This window comes from Malurus melanocephalus, unplaced genomic scaffold, assembly GCF_030028575.1.
Source record: "Malurus melanocephalus ecotype Western Australia unplaced genomic scaffold, MMel_1.1 scaffold_523, whole genome shotgun sequence".
NCBI lineage: Eukaryota > Metazoa > Chordata > Aves > Passeriformes > Maluridae > Malurus > Malurus melanocephalus.
In genome coordinates this window covers 148548-155166 of record NW_026623755.1, presented here as the reverse complement: position 1 = coordinate 155166, position 6619 = coordinate 148548, and positions in this window count along the sequence as shown.

Genomic DNA, 6619 nt, shown 5'->3' with positions numbered 1-6619 from the left:
TCCCATGACTGGCTGCCAGGTAAAACCTCCTGAGGGACAGAGCTCCCAGCACATAACACATGTTGAGGCATTAATAAAAATCAGATTGGTCTCTCTCGGACAGAAAGATACCAAAATCTATTGCTGTCAATTCAGGTTGTATTGTGTTGCATTTTATGCTTATCTGTAATTTGTAATGTGGTCTTTCTTTTGAAATTTGTTCCAACACCTTCCATACACTGGAAACCTGGCTAACAGTCCTGTGATTGAATGGGTGCTTTTTCTCCTCAAAATCAAGTGCTGTGATTGCTAATTCCTAATGCTAATGCACTAGCCAGAGATGAACAGGATCATTAAGGAAAACTTTGCTGCAGGACGTGCAATTTCGCAATCTAGTACTTCTTGGTTGAAGATTAATCTGCCCCAAAAGTTTCAGCACACTGAACTTTGGTATTTTTTCTCATCTTTGTCTTTTGGAATTTTCCTTTTTGAATATTCATTCCTATTAAGCATGCTCTCATCTGCCACACTATTAAATACAAGGGTAAATAAGCTACATAAATAAGCCATATAATTAAACCTAGTTGTTTTCTATCTCAAATATATAGTCCCACTCTCTGTATGGATCCTCCCAGCTTTAGTGTTTTCATTTTTCCATAGACTGATCTAGTAGAAGATTTTTATTGCTATGATTTTTAACTGATAGCCATAAAAATTGCAGTTATTTATCTCAGTCTATAGCAAAAATTTCATGCAGCACCTATGTCCTCCATTTGTATGAGCTAGTCCACAAAGCTTTATGCAAATATCACAGTGCCATTGACATCCATCAGTGATCATCCATACTTATCCACCTGTATTGCCTATTGCTTCATTCACTTAATGTTTCATAGAATCATAGAATCATAGGATTATAGGATGGTTTTGGGTGGAAAGGACTTCAATCATCTAGTTCCAACCCCCACCTCTCTACTAGACCAGGTTGCTCAAAGCCCCACCTGACCCAGCCTTGAACACTTCCAGGGACGGGGCATGCACAACCCCTCCCGGCAGCCTCTTCACTCTCACAGTGAAGAATTTTTCATTAATATCTAATATAAATCCAGCCTCTTTCAAATGAAGGTTCTCCTGTAGGCCCTTTTAGGTACTGAAAGATGCTGTAAGATTTTCCTGGAGCCTTCACTTCTCCAGGCTGAACACCAGCTCTCTCAGCCATCTCTTCATAGGAGAGGTGCTCCAGCCCCCTGACCACGTTTGTCACTCATGGACTCACTCCATGGTCTTTGGAGTGGTCCATGTCTTTCCTGTGCTGGGAACCCCAGAGCTGGGTGCAGCACTCCAGGTGGGGTGTCATGAAGGCAGAGTGGAGGGGCAGGATCCCCTCCCTTGCCCTGCTGGACACACTGCTTTTGATACAGCCCAGGACATAGCTGGCTTTTGGGCTGTGCGYGCACGTTTTTCCCAAATCCTTTATGCTGGTTGATGTGTTTGCATTTTTTTTTTTTTTTTTCTGATCAGATTCCATTTTTCAATCTACCGTTCAGGAGAAAAACCATTTATCTCCCATTTAATTAAACCTGTAGTCTTAAGTTGTTCCTTATCATTTAGCTCAGCCTAATTTTTGTCTTACCAATCCATTTAATTAAATCTGTAGTCTTAAGTTGTTCCTTATCATTTAGCTCAGCCTAATTTTTGTCTTACCAATTAACAGATACAGATCTAAATTGGTAATACTGGTTTGCATAGCAGATGTCATTATACAGTCAAACATATGTCTACATCTGGACAATTATCCCCTAAGACAAACTGCATTTTGACAGTTCTCAGTGCCAGATGTCATTTATGGACTGGAAACTTTTTTCTATACAGCGTTGTTATTTCTTTAAAAGTCCCTTGTAAAGCTAGTTAGAAAATTTTCTTTGATTTTTTCAGAAAATTCTGATTTGGCAAAAATCTTATTGTTCAGGAAAGAAGCTTAAAGTGTATTAGCTTCATCTTTAGAAGAATATTTTACGTAGTTCCAATGTCATATATTTCTGGCATAAAAAAGAAAAAATCACAAACACTTATTTTTGTCAGAAGTTCATCAAATTGTACCAATGGTATAAGTAGAATAACGATTAAGTTAATTTTTAAAATGAAAATTGATGTCATGAATTCTCAACTTTTTGCCAGAGCTCTTTTTCTTTATGTTGACTTCATTTTATTTGATTTCCAGCAGAAAGGGGAAAACATTTTCAACCCAATGCTGCTTTCTAAAAAAAAAAAAATCTTCATTCCAAAAAATCTTTCAAGTTGCCTTCCCTTAAACTTGTACAACAAGTGAAAATCACTTTGGATGAGCAACATGCAGCACAATGTGTGGATCCTGCACTGGCTCAATGATGCCTTGCTGCTGATCCAAATGCACTCTGCTTTGGCTGGCTGTGATGGGCAGCAGCCTGAGTGCTGTGGTTTGTCATTTCTGTACACACCTGACACTTGCTGAGCTCCTTTTAAGAGCCATTTTATAACCCAAGCCATAAGAAATCTGCATTTTATGCTTAACTTCCCAGAATTTACTTGCTTTCAACCAACATCTTTTCCCTAAGGTGTTTTTTTGGGCCACTGCTTTAGTCCTAACACTGAAAGGCAAATTGAAGTAGTCCCTTGATTCGATCTGCTTATAAAGAGTAATTGAATGGCTTGCAGTAAACTTCAAGGTACTGAAGAGATGTGGATACAAACAGACATTAAATATTTTAAAGCAGGAAAGAATAATCTGCAGTTTTGGTGGAGAGACTAAAATTATATTTTTGTACTCCTGTATCATGCATATGTATTGCAGGGAAAATTCTTTTAAGCTCAGTCTCTCCTCAAAAGCTTGCTGACTTTTTCGTGTCCTTTTCTACTGTTCAGCTCAGTGCCAGCTGTCTAAGCAGATGGCGCATTCCATGTGACAGCTGTGAACTGGATGTTTCTGACGGGTGCCATCACAGGGACACACCATGCAGCCTCCTGACATACATCAAAGCACTGTGGATAACCAGGCACGATGAATGGATAATGAAATCATGAAAACATTGTGTCTTTCTTTTCACACAAAACATTGTCCTTCTATCCCAAAGGAGCCTTAATGTGCTCAAGGCATGGAGAGACAAAGGCAGGAGTCTTCCCTATTTCTGAATGAGGAATGCAATGGTGGTGAGAGACACACTGAAATACAAAAAAAAAAAAAAAAGATACTTAGGCTAGGAATTAATACAGCTACTGCATCTACTTGACACTGGGAAAAATGTCATTGCTGTGATAAAAATTTACCTTAGAGCATTGGAGCTGACTTTTGGCAGACTTAACACCACAAACTATTTTTCCCCAAGCTTAAATCTCCTTAAGGCATGCCCTGGTCTCMGCAACCTCCCATATTGTCCACCAAGTACACCCAAGGGCTTGAGCAAAGACAATCCCACAAATGGGTTTGCCTTTTCCTGTGGGAGGAGAAATCCACAACAACTTCCCCAGCCCCTTCCCAGTGTGTGGTATGGGGACCTTATCCCCCTCACAAAATTGAAGGGTTTTGTTTGGATAGGAGCAGGCCTGGGATATTATATATAACACARTTGTACTGAATTTGTTGTCTCAGAATTTTATCTGCTGGTTTCAAAGAGAAATAATAACACCTGGCACAAGTCTGCCTTGCTTTGAGCACTCTTGACTACTGCTCATAAAAGTTATAAAGTTGAAAAATAAGATAGTTTCATTGAAAAGCAATGTCTGTGTTGTCTGCAACTTTCCAAGCATCCTGTTACTTGTACTATTATTTTTGTTGGAACAACTCTACATTGAACCTCCTGTGACTCTCCAGAATTTTGGCCTTTGCTCAACTTATTCATTTCCCTCTATCTTTTGCTGCCATTCCCTCTGTTGGCTTCTTGTTCTTACAAGAGGAAGTCATACTCTTCCAGCTTGCATGAGAAAAAATAAACTTTGCTTCTCCTGCAGATGCCACAAAGCACGGTGCGTCTTTGGCTCTTGTGGGATGTTGACTATCGATCAAAGTTGAAAGCTTTTAAGCAAGGTGAAGGTAAAGAAGAGCTCTAACTTCTCAGGAGTATTTCTGGTGCTCTCAAGACCTCTCCCTGGCACTCATATTAACCTTCCCACCTTGATAAGAAAGTTTTTTAATGGGACTATTTGAAGGTTATGTTTTAGTGGTTCCCTGGCCAACATATCAGCTTTGTTCCTAAAGGAAAAGACTGTAAGTACTTGTACACCTGCATGCCTTCCAGAAATGCTGCCTGTTCTTTTGTTCCTTGGTTGGTAAAGTGTAATAATGTCTCAGACCCATTTTCACCAGTTGTGAAAACCAGAACGGCTTTTAGGTGTATGAGTTTGGAAGTTTGCTTGAATAAAAGCCTGTACACCTGCGAGACTGTTCTTTCCAGGCTGTTCAGCTGGTGTAATATATGGCATTGCCTCTCTGAAGAGTTTTTTCAATTTGAATTTGGAAGCTGTATGGCTATATGTTGCAATCTCATGGTTGTTTTTTTGTTTTTGTTTTTTTTTTTTAATTTAAATGCACATAAACAAACTAAATTGCTGGCAAGAAATGGCAATCTGAATTAATCTGTTTCTGCCTTTCTTGAAGACCTCCTAAATATGGGTTGAGCTTAATAAATGGGAAGTTAGATCTTTCCTATAGCATCACTTGCTATGTACCATAGTGTGCAGGGCTACAAAGTGGAGCTTTCTTCTTTAGCCGACTTCACTTTACTAAATCCCAAATATTTAAGTGAAACAGAAACCCTTAAAAATGTGATGAGAACCTGTTTATCTGGTAATTTTCCTTCAGGATCAGACATAGTAAAGATAACCTAAGTAATAAAATGTTTTAAAATTCAGGTATAAAGACTGAGAAACTTTTTGGCTTATATAGTGCAGTGATTCGGTATTAATGTAGAGAGGTTTGATTTGCAATGGATGCATGTTAGGATACAGTCATTACAAAGAAAGGGATATGCTGGAAGGTCTTGGACTGTGATGTAACTTTAGCCAAGCACTCCATGCCTTAAGGAAATGTACCACCAGTGTACTAAATTGTTTGCTTACAGCTTCTGTAATGAAAGCAGCCTACAAGAACATTTTATCAAAACGTCTGCAAGTATTTTTCTGCCAGGGAGAGAGGAAATGCTCTTTATGAATAAAGGAAAGCAAGAAGGCTTATGTATACCTGAGCAGAACTCTTAAGCCTGCTCACTGTGTCATTAATTTCTTTAGCGCAGAGCTTTCTTGTTAAATTTTCTGCATGTTCCCAGAAGCCCAACAAACTCTTGTGCACCAAAACCCACTTTCAGATAAGCTTACTTTAAAAAGTCTACTTGGATCCTAAATTTCATTGGTATTGAAAGCTGAATAAAAATAATAATGCTGCTGAGGGCCAAGTGTCTAGAGAAAATTTATGTGTGTTGTTTTGAGTTTTCTTTCCTTCAGCCTTGTACTTGCCCTGGTGACAGGAGAGTGAYCCGTCATCTCTCCCCATGGTAATCCCTCATTCTCTCTTCTGTGTTCTTTGGGAACTAAAATAAGAGCCAAAAGTCATGTTTACCCTCTGCAAAGAAGCCACTGAACTGGAAAAGCCCTCTTCTCTCTGAGTTTACTTGTAATGCAATGAACCAAGAACTTGGGGGAGCCAGCTGCAAAATCCACCAAGCCTCTCCTCCCAGGCAGTTTCCAAGGTTTTTCTAGCTGTGCCTACAGACCCTTCCTGCAATCTTCCTCTCCCTCCCTCCCACCCAATATTCTTTGAAGGATAAATAAAAGTTAGTCTCATTAAATACAACTTTTAGCAGCAGACTGTACAACATGGGTGTTGTGTGAGCAGTGAGAGCAGTTTGCCCCTGCAGCGCATTACTCCATGCACAGGACCCATAGTGACAACCCAGGGCACCAAAGTGTCACACTGAAGGAGGTCTGTTCGACTCACTTGTTCAGAGACACACACCAACAGCATAAAGAAACTCCCTCCTGGGTCTCCATACTTTTAGCTGAGTGTTTTATCTGCTGCCAGTGTCTGGCAGCCTCCTTGCAGTACTCAGCCCAACAGTTTACAGAGTAACACTGTAAAGACACACAGAAATCGTGACAGGTTAAGGGTTGAAGGTTAAGGGTTGCCACTGATAGTACCTGAGTGCAAAAACACATTGAMACCAATGCACAGATAAACTCTAATGCCCCCCCGACCCCCGAAAAAAAACMAAAAAAAAMCAACAAACCAACTCAAGATAACCATTCAGCACACATAGAATATGGTTCTTACACAAGAGGCATTCCTATGGGGAAAAGACAGATTCGGTGCATTCACCTGGTCATAGAAATTACAATGGAGGCTTCACCAGCTTCTCCCTGTTCTTAACTTTCTTTTATACTATTTCTTTACATTTAGGTGGAGCTTGACTGTCTCTAGTCACATGTACCTTTGTTGCTGCTTGGTGTAAAATTCTCTCACAGTTATAGTCAATAAAAGTTATAGTCAATAAAATATGGAGTACTTGCCCTGTGAGGGTTGGTCGTACCTTGAAGGTGGGTAAATTTGGGATGGAGGTGTGTGTTAGTGTTTCAAATAGATTATAATGAGTCAAGTTCATCCAAGGAGAGTGATTTC